Source organism: Microtus ochrogaster, linkage group LG9 (genome assembly GCF_000317375.1).
Source record: "Microtus ochrogaster isolate Prairie Vole_2 linkage group LG9, MicOch1.0, whole genome shotgun sequence".
NCBI lineage: Eukaryota > Metazoa > Chordata > Mammalia > Rodentia > Cricetidae > Microtus > Microtus ochrogaster.
This window is the reverse complement of record NC_022034.1, coordinates 28,150,503-28,163,553: the sequence shown is the minus strand read 5'-3', so window position 1 is coordinate 28,163,553 and position 13,051 is coordinate 28,150,503. Positions and strand designations below refer to the sequence as shown.

Sequence of the window (13,051 nt, the reverse complement as noted above, 5' to 3'; positions counted from 1 at the left end):
TTTTTTGGGACAGAGTCTCCTGTGTGTCTCTTAGGCAGATCTCAAACTTAAGGACTCAAATAATTCTCCTCCCTAGCCTTATCAGTAGCTAGGACCGGGAACCAGCCTAGGTGTGCCTACAAATGCCTCCCCCCTACTTTGTAGTTGAGGCTGAACTTAAACTCCTAATCTACCTGCTTCCACCTCCCAAGTTCTAGGGTCAGAAGTGTACAGCTTTCAATCCTCCTGCCTCAGTCACCTGAGCACTGAATTGCATGTGTGGGCTAGCACTCCTAGCTTCTCAAGTCATGTTTTCACTAGCGTATGTGAGATTTTAGTCCACACATCTTTACAGTATTTCTAAAAGTATTTTAGCCACTTTAGTAAATATGTTCCAATATTTATTATATATTTTGTTTGTCTTTCCCCTGATGATTAGTGTTGATGGAAAACACAGCTCTCACTTCAAAGTAAGAAATAGTTTCTTCTGGAGCCCAGTATGAGTATTGATGGCCCAGGAACATGGATTCAAATGGCATCAAATACCATGTTCCAATGTGGCGATGGTTCCATGATGTTTTTATAATTACAGAAGAAAGTTGTAGGTAAATTAAGATGCTCTTCAAATATGTTGGTATTTGAAAGTACTGGACACAACAGATCCTTGATTTTATTTGGAATTTAGCCTGTACCTTCTCAACATCTGACATTTTATAATCACATAATTTCCAGGTGATTTTTTGCCTGCTGTGACAAAACACTGTGATCATGCAACTTATAAAAGAGAGCCTTTGGTTTTAGGCAGGCAGGCATGGCTCTGAGTGGCAGCTGAGAATGTAGATCTTGGGTCACAAGCATGAGAGAGAAAGAGGCATAGACGGAGACAGATATAGATACAGAGACACTGTCTGGGAACGCTGTGGGCTTTTGAAACCTCAAAGTCTACCCTTAGGCCACACCTAATGTTCCCAACTGTTTCTTCCAACTGGAACCAAGCATTCAAATATATGAGCCTGTGGCCTCACTCAAAGCATGGCAGTAGGCTGGCTACAGCAAAGAGGAGAACTGAGGCCATTCTTGGCTTCTGGCTTGGTGAAGGCTAGTGGTCTGTTAATACGTTCCAAAGGTTTGCCTGGTCGTCATAAGGAGGGCAGGTCAGACACTGAGGAGCCGTGATGATACTAAGGGAACTAGAGATAACCCAGGATAAGCCGGCTCTGGAGCGGCAGCCCTCCAGCTCCCACAGCCACTAACCCGCCACCAGCTTTGCAGAATTCTGTGTAGTGGTGCGGCCTTTTCCCTGGGGAGTTCAGTTCTTATGATTGACGCTGAGCACCTTTGCATACACTTACTAGACACTTAAATAGGCTCTTTCATTATTTGTGACAGGAGTTTTTAAGGTTTCTCCCATTTTTTTTTCTGTTACTTTGTTCTAACTCTACCCCCAGCCCCCTTCTTTCTCTCTACTTCTTGTAGGGTCTTGTCCTGTGGCCCTCGCTGTTTTCAAATTTCAGAACCTGTGACCTTAACCTGTGGAGTACTGGGTTTGTAGGTGTATGACAACACCCAGCCTAGTCATAGGTCCTTTGTTTATTTTTGTTGTAGTTAGAAAACCCTGAACAGTCAGAGCCTTACCTTTATACCCTGCTGAAGATAACATGCTCCTTGGTCAGAGCACAGATCTTTGTCTCCTTGGCTCAGAACTTCCTGTGTGCCCCAGCCCTGGTCCTTGCGGTGCCAAGGGACGGGACATAATCAGCAGGCTTGTATCATTGTATCACAGCTGAGAAACTCAAGGCTTAGACAGCCCATCTGTCTTAGGGGTCTGCAAACAAACCTTGCCAACCTCTGACCTGAAGAGAGAGAACATTCTAGACTAGAACCCTGCTTTCCTTTCAGCTTTGGTGGTCTCCATCGGAGCAAGCCCGATGTGACAGGCAAGTGCCCATGGCAATCCATAAGCTGGGCTAGGACAGGCCTCTCCTAGGTAAAAACTCACATAGATTCGCCTTGTTTGTTTGGAATTAAGAATATTTGCATCAAATCTGGATGTGGTGGTGTGGATTTATAATCCCAGCTCTTGGGAGATGGTGGCGGGAGAATGAGCAGCTAAAGATTGTCCTTAGCTACATAGTAAGTTTGAAGTCAGCCTGGGCTGTATACTACCCCGTTCCAGAACAAACTAGCTTCCACAAATTATCTGGCAGTCTGTTGGTGTCTCGTAGGGTATGTGCTAAACTAAGTCTTTTGTTTTTCAGTGTCTGGAGGCTGCTTGTTGAATAACCTATTGTCTCCCAAAGTGACTTCAGTCACTCAACAGTTAATGTGTGCTTATCGTATCTATTCTGCCTCTGCTAGGCACGGCAGGTACTTGGTAAACAGTGGCTTATACAGATATGGTACCTTCCTTCTTGTGCTTTTCAAATGAATAACAAATGTGTAGTTACAAATTGATAAAAGAAAAAAAAACAGTGATAATGTTTTTCTGTTCTGAGCTGGGCCAGTTTGGTGGGTAAAGTCGCTTGTCCCCAAGCCCAGTGGCCTGAGTTATCCTTGGGACTCACGTGATGGAAGGAGAGAACTGACTGCCACAAGTTGTCCTCTGACCTCACATGTGTGATCTGGCACACGTGCATCTATGTGCACATGTGTGTGAGAGAGACAGAGGAGACAGAGGCCGGTCAAGGTAGTTTTTACATATCCCAACTGTCTTTGAACTCTAACATCCAGCTGATGATGGCCTTGAACTCCTGATCCTTTAGCTGCCTCTGCCTCCATAGTGCAGGGATATGGCTCTTTCTATTACAGTGTTTCATATTTATTTCCACATGTGGTTGTCAGGATCTCTTTATCCCTTCCTTCTATGTGTGTGGTAAGTGTCTGTATAGCATGCGCAGATGCCTGTTCCAGAGAGAGGGGAGGCCCGAGGTTCTGTAGGGTGTATGCATTTCTTTCTACCGTGTTTGGAGAAGGCGTTTTTCACTGAACCTGGAGTTCATCTGGCTAGAGAGTTTTTGGGATCTGCGGGCTCTGCCTTCTCAGCGCTGGGTTCCAGTCTGTACCCACTCCATGGGTTTATGTAGCTGTTGGGGATCCTGACTCAGGTTCTCATGTGTCCAATGGAGCCATCTCTATAACCCCTCCAGTATTTTGTAAGAGTTTAGGTTAGGATTTTGGTGGAAATCTTTATTCTTGTAAATAAATTGGAAATAATTGATGATTTATAATGTTTTATGTTGCCTTTCTATAATATGCTTCTGTTTTCATATTTTGCTTATGCCTTTGTGAAAGATTTTGATGTTTTACATATAGATCTTAAATATTGGTTGATACTATTAGGCTTTTTTTTTTCTGAGACAAGTTCTCACTATGCAGTCCCTGGCACCTCATTCCTTTTGATTCCAGAGCTACACTGAACTCTGTGTCCACACTCTTGCGTTTCTGAGCCTTCTGGCTCCCAGTGCGCCACCTCCCTTCCTTCCCCTGGCTGAATTCCTTTGTCCCTTTGATCTCAATGGAAGTATCACTTCCTCGCTCTCCTTCTGTAACTTCCTGACCTCAGCTGCTCTCTTTGGCTCTGTGATCTCACAACCTCTCTCCTTCCCCTTGCTGCAGACCAGTGTTTCCTTAGAGTCTTTGTTCAAGTTTGTGTTTTCTGAGGGTACTGTCAGTCAGTCTCTTGGGCGGAGTTATAGTTCACATCTAGCTCAGCCTGGTTTGTATTTGCAACTCTGATCACAGAGCTTTGTACCCTAGACACTTCATTTCTCTAGCTGTTTACCGCTTAAATACATTCTTCTGATGGTTTTTTTGTAGCACATTAATAAAAACCTCGAGGGGGGCTGGAGAGATGGCTCAGTGGTTAAGAGCATTGCCTGTTCTTCCAAAGGTTCTGAGTTCAATTCCCAGCAACCACATGGTGGCTCACAACCATCTGTAATGGGGTCTGGTGCCCTCTTCTGGCCTGCAGGCATACATGCAGACAGAATATTGTGTACATAATAAATAAAAATAAAAAAAATAAAATAAAAACCTTGAGACAGATATTGGGGTTCAACCTAAAGGTCAGAAAAGCAAAACAGCCAGCCGTTGGCTCTTACCTCTACCTCTGTCTGAAATGGCGACCCTGCCTCAGAATCTCAGGAACCTCAGAATGAGACTGTATGAGAGCTGTTTCCTCTCTAGAGCTGGGATTAAAGGCGTGTACCACTACTGCCTGGTTTCTACGGCAAGCTAGCGTGGCTACTGGGATTAAAGGTGTGTGTCGCCACTGCCTGGTCTGTAAGGCTGACCAGTTTTACTCTTTGATCTTCAGTCAAGCTTTATTAAAATAAGAATGAGATATCACTACAGTTTTTTTCTTTGATTCTTTAATAGGTAATTGAGAAGTATTTGAGTCAGGGTCTAATTGGGTAGCTGAGCTGCTCTGCTCTCTGATTTGCAGTGCTTCTGCCTCTGCCACCACGAATAATGCTGACATTCCACAAGGTGCCACCGTGTCCGCATGAGTGTTTTGTTTTTGAAACAGTCTTGCTGTGTAGCCATATTGGTCTCAAGATTGTGGCAGTCCCCTGCCTCGGCCTCCTGAGTGTTGGGATTGTAGGTTTGTTCCACACATGACTCCCAGATAACTTTTTACAATTAGATGCCCCTGTAACTACATTTAGTTAAATGTAGCTACATTTACAATTATGGTCGGCAAGTTCATCCATTTATTGTAGCCACTGACACTGTGAGTTGCCATTGTGATCTAACCTAACTTGGTGGGTGTCAGCTTCATAGAGGAGGACTATGTCCTTTGTGTTTTCCTCTAGTGTTTGTAATATGTGTGTGTGTATACATATATAAATAAATCAAATTACCCTCCAGTTCTTTCAAGTCAGCTGTGTGAAACTCAGGGGCTAGTATAGTCCCATGAGCTGTTTCTCTCTGACCCTTTGACTCCATACTTTAGCTGACAGAGCTGCTCTGGTGGGCTGGAAGGGGTTTGGTCAGCGGTGATGATGAGCTATAGCCCTGCCCTGCTGGAAGGGGTTTGGTCAGTGGTGATGATGAGCTATGGCCCTGCCCTGCTGGAGGAGACAGAGAAAGCCAGGTGCTGATTGACCAAGAAACTTAAGGAGGGGCCCAGTGAGACTTGTGCTTGAACCTCGGTTGCCTGGCTGTGACAGATAGGAGCCGTCTGTCGTCTGTAGTATGGGAGGCTTTAAAGAGGTGACACGTGCGGGGCTTCCCACACTCAGTTCTGCCTCCCGGCTGGGCTTCTGCTTTCCAGACCTTTCAGTTGTTTTAGTTTTCTCGTGTGAGGAAAAACCATCTCCCTCAATTCTGTTGTTTTTATTTGTTTTGAGAAGTCAGGCAATAAGAAAACACTGTCTTGTGGTTTTAGTTAGTTATTATGAATGCTAGCTTTCTTTCACCTTTCAGAATTGCTTAACTCATTTCTTAAAAAAATATTTAAAATTTTGCTTTGTTTTGTTTTTTGAGACAGCGTTTCTCTATGGAACAGTTCTGACTGTCCTGGAACTTATTCTGTAGACTAGGCTGACCTCAAACTCTGCCTCCTGAGTGTGGGGATTAAAGGCGTGCGCCACCACCGCCCAGCTAAAAAATATTTTAATTTTTTTTTCTGCTGTGGGGATCAAGACCAGGACATTGTGCAAGCACACTTTGTGCCACCGACCAGTGGCTCCAACTGTGAGTTTTAATGTGACTCCGAATGCTGATTCTTTAAGACTGAGTCTCTTGTCGTGTAGCCTGTTCTTCAAGGTGCCTGGCATGGAGTCCACACTGTGGGAAGAAAGCCTGAGGCTGGTCAAATGAACACAGAGCTTGTAGCTTTCATGCTGTATGTGTTCACCTCTTATAACCTGTTGGTTTCTTGTTTCTTCAGGGTGTTTGGAAGGGGAGGGGTCTCACTGTGTAGCCCAACTGGCCTTGAACTTTGTCTCTGACTTTGGGTAGCCTTAACTTTTGAAGCTGGGGTTTTAGATACCTGTCAGTCCCAGGATCTTCTCTTCTGTGTTGTGTGGTTTGAATAGGAATGGCCCCTATAGGCTCATATTTGGATGCTTGGTCATTAGGGAGTGACGCTACCAGACAGGGATTGTGGGTGTGGCCTTGTAGGAGGAAGTGTGTCACTGGGGGTGGGCTTTGGGGTTTCAAACTCTCAAGCCAGGATCAATGCTCCTCTCTCTCTCTTCCTGCTGCCTGTGGATCCAGATGTAGAACTCTCAGCTTCTTCTCCAGCGCCATGTCTGCCGCCTCTGTGCTGCCTTGCTTCCCACTGTGATGATAACGAGCTAAACCTCTGAGCTGTAAGCCAGAACCAGTGAAATTTTTCCTTTATAAGAGTTGCCATGGTGCAACTTAAAGGCAGTGGTGGCACATGCCTTTAACTCCAGTACTTGGGAGACAGAGGAAGGTGGATCTCTGTGAATTTGAGGCCAGCCTGGTCCACAGAGTGATTTCCAGAGCAGGTCTCAAGCCCACAGAGAAACCCTGTCTCAAAAAAACAAAACAAAACAAAACCAAAAAAGAGTTGCTATGGCCATGGTGTCTCTTCACAGCAATAGGACACTAACTAAGACATGTGTGTTTTTGTCTGTTTCCTTGTGGTCCATGATGCCAGTTGAGGTTGTTAGTCCAGTGAAGCCAAACTGGCACGATAGGAGATTATTCTGCCATTTTTCTCAGGTCTTTGGGCTGTACATCAAATCTAGGGCTCACAACACTTCAAGCTTTATCAACTTACATGCAAAATCCACAATTTTCCCAGCTCTCAGATCATTATTGATTTTAAATTCTCCAGTGTCACTATGCTTCATCACCAAAGTTAGGAATCCATTGATGACTCTGGAGCAAGGCCTACTGAGGGCATCTGCCAGGACGTCCATGCACAGAGAGGAGAGAGGGTGGAAGGAGGGTCTTAACATTTCAGCTCTCTCCTCTCTCTCTTCCTTTTTTTCTCTTTTCTCTCTTTCTCTTCCTCCCTCCCGCCTTTCCTTTGTTGAGATGGGGGGGGGTCTCTTCATGTTGCCTGGGCTGGCCCCCGAACTCCTGAACTCAAGTAGTACCCCTGCTTTACGTTTCCAAGTAACTGGGGCTGTCAGTATTCACTAGCTAAAACCTGAAGGTTGGAACAAATTTCTGACATTTCTTGAAGGGAAGATGCTTATTTTCTTTGTTGTTGGTATTTTAAATTTTATTTATGTGTTTGTATGTCTATGAATGGTTTATCTGCATTCATGTCTGTGCACCAAGTGTATGCTTGCACCCTGTGGGAGGTGGGAAGAGAGAACTGCATTTCCTATGTTAGAGACGGCTGTGAGCTGCTGTGTGTGTGTGTGTGTGTGTGTGTGTGTGTGTGTGTGTGTGTGTGTGTGCGCGCTGGGTCCTTTGGAAGAGCAGCCAGTGCTTTTAACCACTAAGTCATCTCTCCAGCCCCCTATTTGATTTTCTTGTCTAAGGTTCTGAATCTGTAGTGATAATGAACCCTATAAAAACCTTCTCACTATTCATAGGCCCGGCGAATCCTTTGTTGTTCACGCCAGCTTGTGGAAACAGTGCCAACCACGCTGCATGGCATATGTAAAGATTTTGATCGTCATGTATGTGGCAGCTTCCATGTTTCCTTTCATGTTCTTGAGTTGCCATAGCAGTCCAGGTGTCCTGACTTCATAGGAAAATAGTGAAGGCAGAAGAGAACGAATCCCTGTCCTGGACTCCGTTTAAAGAGATCTGGGGGAGACAGCAGAAGCAGACGTCACTGAGCGTCACCGAGGGAGGTGACCATAGGCTGTCTGCCAGGGAGAAATGACAGGGAAATGATTGAGAGCCCAGATTGTTTTCTGAGCAGGCTAGAAAGACAAAGCTTACCCCAGAGCCAAGCTCCTCCCCTAGTGTCACTCCTCCCTCTGGACTCCTGGGTGCAGGTCCTGGCCATGCCACTTCCTACTCTGGGAATGTGGACCAGCTACTAGGCCTCTCTGTGCGTCAGTTTCCTCAGTTGTTTTCTTTTGAGACAAGGGTTTATGTAGTCCAGGTTAGATTGTGCTCGCTATATAGCCAAGGCTGTCCTTGAACCCCTCAAGTGTGAGCAACCCAGAAGGTTCCTTATGTTTGAAGCTGGGACAATGCCTCTACCTCACAGAGTGGCTGTGAAGATCAAGTGAGTTGGTTTATAGTCAGTAAAGGTTAGTGGTTGTGGGTGCTGCTGTTAAATGTGTGGTCTCTGGCAGTTTACTTGGCCTTCAGTGGTACCCTAGTTTTAATCACTTCTCTGTTTGTGCACCACCCTCGCCCAACATGTAGCTGTGATGACAGGCATGCACACTGCACCCACTCCGACTAAATTGTACAGCCAGTGAGCCATGGAGTGTAGTCTTCCAGAAGCTTGGTTTGCAGAAAGTGGTGACAGGAGATACAGCAGTGAGGTGTTAGAGCAACACAGACTTTTTTGAGCTGCTAAAAGTCTTCCATTTTTGTCTGTAAATTAGTGCATGGAACTTCAGAATGGCATTTCCCCACTGTCCATTTGTAGTACAATAAGACAAATTAATACAAATCAAAATAATATGGTAGCGACATCACATAATTTGTGTATACTGGTGTAGTAACAGACTTAATTTAGTGCAGCTTTGGAGGAGCCTTTTGTATTTCAGTTTATACAGCTGCTCTCCAGGGCTAAGCTGGCCCATCGCAGCCTTGAGCATCTTGAAGAGCGAATCTGTTGACTGGCTGAGCAAATGCCTCTTCCTTAGTTCACCTTCACTTTCTCTTTTGATAAAAGGAGAATGTATACACATGAAGTAAAGATAATAATAATAATAATAATAATAATAATAATAATAATAATAATGGCAAGTAATAATAAAAGCAGTAAAAGATGCTAAGCTTTCGGGAGCTGGGTGCTCTGTCTCTGGGCTTCCCTATACTCAGCCTTTAGAAGGGAAATAGTTTACAAATGTAAATGGAGATAGATGAGCCTAGGTGGCTGCTGAATTAGGTGATGATGTGCTCTGGGGGCCTTGTCAGAAGCCATCTCTTGAAGGTCTGCCAGCACAGGCCCGGAGTGAGCAGGATGTGACCAGTGGCTGTGACAGGAAGGGAGGAGGGCATATGTCCCACAACAATGGGGCTCAGGATGCTTTGTTGTTATTTTTGATGCTTTTTAAAATAGATGGGAGTTGAGGGACAGAAAACTTGGTGTGGTCACACACTGATAATCCCAGAGTCTAGAAGACAGAGAAAGGAGGGGGACTGTGAGCTGGAGGATGGGCTATGCTACATAGTGAGACCCTGTCTCAAAACAAACAAACAGAAAGGAAAATACTAGTAGGAATTAGAGAGGGAAAGCTGATGAGATGGTACAGGGGTTGTTTTTTGGGGGGAGGGGCCTGATTGATCCAAGAATTGATCAGTGACTTCCTCTCTCTTCTTCCCCAATGCTAAAGGGCTGCAAATCTTTCTAAGCTCTTCTCTACTGTTTCCTGTCTCTCTATATGTATCCTGGGTCCTCCAAAACCTCCATGGCTAATTCTGGTCAGCCAGTCTCTAACTGTGCCCCTGATTTAAGGTTAAACTTTACTGGCAGCGGTCTCAGAGTGTCAGTGAGATCAAATCGCCTGCAATATTCCCCCCCCCCTTTTTTTTGCCTAAGTAAAAAAGGAAAGGTTTTAACTCTAATGTAGTAAAACTATATACAATAAGAGCAATTGTCAGGTAAGAATAACAAAAATAACCTTAAATTTGTATATATATACAAAAAACATACCAATATAAAATATTTAAGACTAGTAGTTGCTCTTTTAGTTTAAAAGTAGATTCAATAACCTACCATTTTATCCTATCATTTCTATATCCCCCTTTTTTCTTTACAGAACAAGATTCCTGAATCTAGTCTTCTTTGTTTAGTTTCTTCCCTGACCATGATCAATAACAGCAGGCAACCAAACTCTAAATGATGATAACCACTGACTGATCCCAAACCACCCACCCTACCTCTTGGGAATATGGGCATTGTGTTCTTAAAATTACCTCCTGTTGTCTGGGGGTGATGGCATCTTTAGGAAACCCTGAGAAAATTGAGATAATGGTCAAGTTCTGGGAGAACTAGCCGTTGTCTGGTCTCGATGTGATGGGAAAGTGCAGGGCTTATTTGAAGCCCTGGCTGGAGTAGTTATGAGGCTGGACCATCTTAGCTAACAGCTTTGATGATGTCCTGAGCAGTTTGTAGTCAGAAGCTGACTTTTGGGTGATGGTTGTCATCTTAATGGCATTATTGCAGTCCAGGTGGTTTGTTGGTGCAAGTCCTCATCATCCTGGAGACCTCAAAGATCACTGTAGAAATAGTCATGGTTTACTGCAGAAAGCTTATATATCTGTAGAGAACAGCAGAAACAAACGTTTTGGAAGATTTATGAAATTTTATCCTGTTAGAAATGTGCCATTTCGTTAGGTCACTTTACTCTTTTTCTTGGGACATTTTCTCTAGATGGTTCTTCCTTCTTTAAATGTTTCATTTGTCCAGAGGGCTTCATATTCCTTAGTTGGATACTTTTTTTCTCCTGAGTCCTGGAAGAACTAGATACAAAATAATTCTAGAAAATTCTCAAAGTACTTTGGCAGTGAGGTTGGCTGACTGGTGGAGGTGGAAGGAGCAAGAGACAGACAGCTCAGGAAGCTGCCTGCAGCAGCCTACGTTTTTTGTTTTTGTTTGTTTGTTTTTACCCCCAGCACAGTGGTTGTTAAAGAGAACTAAGGGTATCTGGAAACTTAAAAAGACAGAAGATTCGAAAATACCTAGTAAGGGGTGGTGATGCACACTTTTGATCCAGTTCCAGGGAACAGAGGCGGGTGGAGTTCTGTGAGTTCAAGGCCACGCTGGTCTGCAGAGTGAGTTCTAGACACTTGTGGAGGTCAGAAGACAGCCTGTGAAAGTGGGTTCTCTCTCCTTCCACTATGCTCTTCTAGGGATCAAGTACCCATCATCAGGATCAGTAGCAAGTGCTTTTGCCAGGTGAGCCATCTTGCTGGTCCAGCATAAGGTTCTATGGCTATGGTCATATAGGTACCACCCTATTAATCATAATTCCAAACTGCTGTGGCATTGTTTGTGACTTACGCCTTCACAACATTGTTTGTAGAGCATCACTCTTTACTTTTTTGGCTGCAATGATCACACACACCCCAACTCTACCCCCACACACAGTCACTTGACTATTGTCAAGAACCAGTCTTGCAAACAGGCATTTCCATGCATAGCATCCTTAGGCCTCTTGTGTTAACCATTGCATGCTGTTGGTTCTCAGTGTGATCTTAGAAGGCAGGACATGGCCAGGGGGCTGATGTGAAATGGGAGTTACATGGATATAGGTGTGCTTCTTTCTTCCCACCTTTCTTTAATAAATTGAGAATTTTAAACTTTATTATTGTATGTGTGTATGATAAACATGCATGGGCCTGTACATGCCATGGTGTGTATATGGAGGTCAGAGGGCAATTCACCTTCCACTTTTCTAAGGGTCCTAGGGAGCAGACTCAGGTCACCAGTGCCTTTACCCACTAAGCTATCTTGCTAGGCCTAAATTGAGTGGAAGATTTTGTATGTAACAAAGTTGGCACTATGAAAATCACTCAGTGAACAGAATGTCAAAGCTTACAGCAGGTTGCTTTTGGTTTTGTTTCTGGCTTCTGCACTTTATGGAACAACCTCCTCTGCCCAGCCCACTGGAACAGACTGAAGTTTATGGAACGCTGTGTTCCTTGATTCTAGAATTGCAGAGAGCCAGTTAAGGGCACTGGATAGGTTGCAGTTTTGTCTGTTGGCACAAACAGAATGTTGATGGGGTCACATTTGCGTTGGTGGAAGGTATTCCAGGTAGTGATGATGGTAAGGTAACCAGAGGCAGGGGGATAACTGCCACAACCAAGCAGGAGATAGTAAGAGCCCCAGGAAGGGTGGCGTGTGAGGAAGGGGAGGAAGGAATGGATGCAGCATCGAGTATAAGGAAAAAGATTGTAGGACAGAGGGAAGAAAGCAGTGTTGCTCTGGGCTTTCCTAGTTAGTTAAGCTCCAGAAAATTATGAGACTAAAAAGAGTATTTTTCTTTGATTATGAGATTCTGAAACTTTTTTTAAAACATTTTTTATGGTTTATTTAACTTTTATTTTATGTGCATTGGTATGAAGGTTTCAGATCCCCTGGAACTGGATCTTCAGACAGTTGTGAGCTCCCATGTGGTTGCTGGGAATTGAACCCAGGTCCTCTGGAAGAGCAGTCAGTGCTCTTAACCACTGACTCCAGCCCCTCCCCCCTTTTTTGAGACAGGGTTTTTCTGTGTATCTCTGGCTGTCCTGAAACTCTCTCTGTAAACCAGGCTGTCCTCAAACTCAGAGATTACCTGTCTCTGCCTCTGCCTCCTGAGGGCTGGGATTAAAGGTGTGCGTTACCACTGTCCAACTTCTAAAAGCTTTTGATATCAACTACAACTTCAAGAATCAATTCAATGCTGACATCGTCTACTGGGAATGAAGATCAGATGCCCAAGTGAAAATCAAGTGGCTTCCCTTCATATGCCAATCACAAATGGGTGCTCTGGTCCCCCATACTTCTGCCTGGCAAGCTATAGGTTCAAGGACTTCTTTAACCTTTCCCGCCTCGGGCTTGAGCTCACATAACTCAGGCTCTTGACTCATTTATCATGAAGGTCCATCCCTGGGAAGTGTAAAGGAAGAGAACACGAGGCAGCAACATCACCCTCTCGGCACATAGCGAGAAGCGCTCAGGTCTCTTTACTTATGAAATCAGCCTCTAGTCCTGCTGCCCGCCTCAGAGTTCTGTCCAAGGGGCTGGAAATTCAGTCTTCTACTTGCGCCATCTGTGTGGCCACCATCCCTGACCTGAAGCTGATAACATAAGACACACCATTAATGGGATTCTTTTGTAAAAGATGTTATTAAAAGCAAAAGGATTGATTTATTGTTTTTTATTTATGTGCAGGTATGGATTGCCTGCATTAGTTTATTCCCACTGTGTGTTTGTAGGTGCCTAGCTGGAGGGCACTGAATT

The 13,051-nt window shown here is 44.4% G+C and overlaps 1 protein-coding gene across 1 annotated transcript in view; it reads left to right on the top strand.

Moving 5' to 3' along the window:
- Nucleotides 1-13,051, top strand: part of Afg1l (AFG1 like ATPase) — a 149,074-nt gene that overhangs the window by 15,753 nt on the left and 120,270 nt on the right. The window lies entirely within an intron of this gene.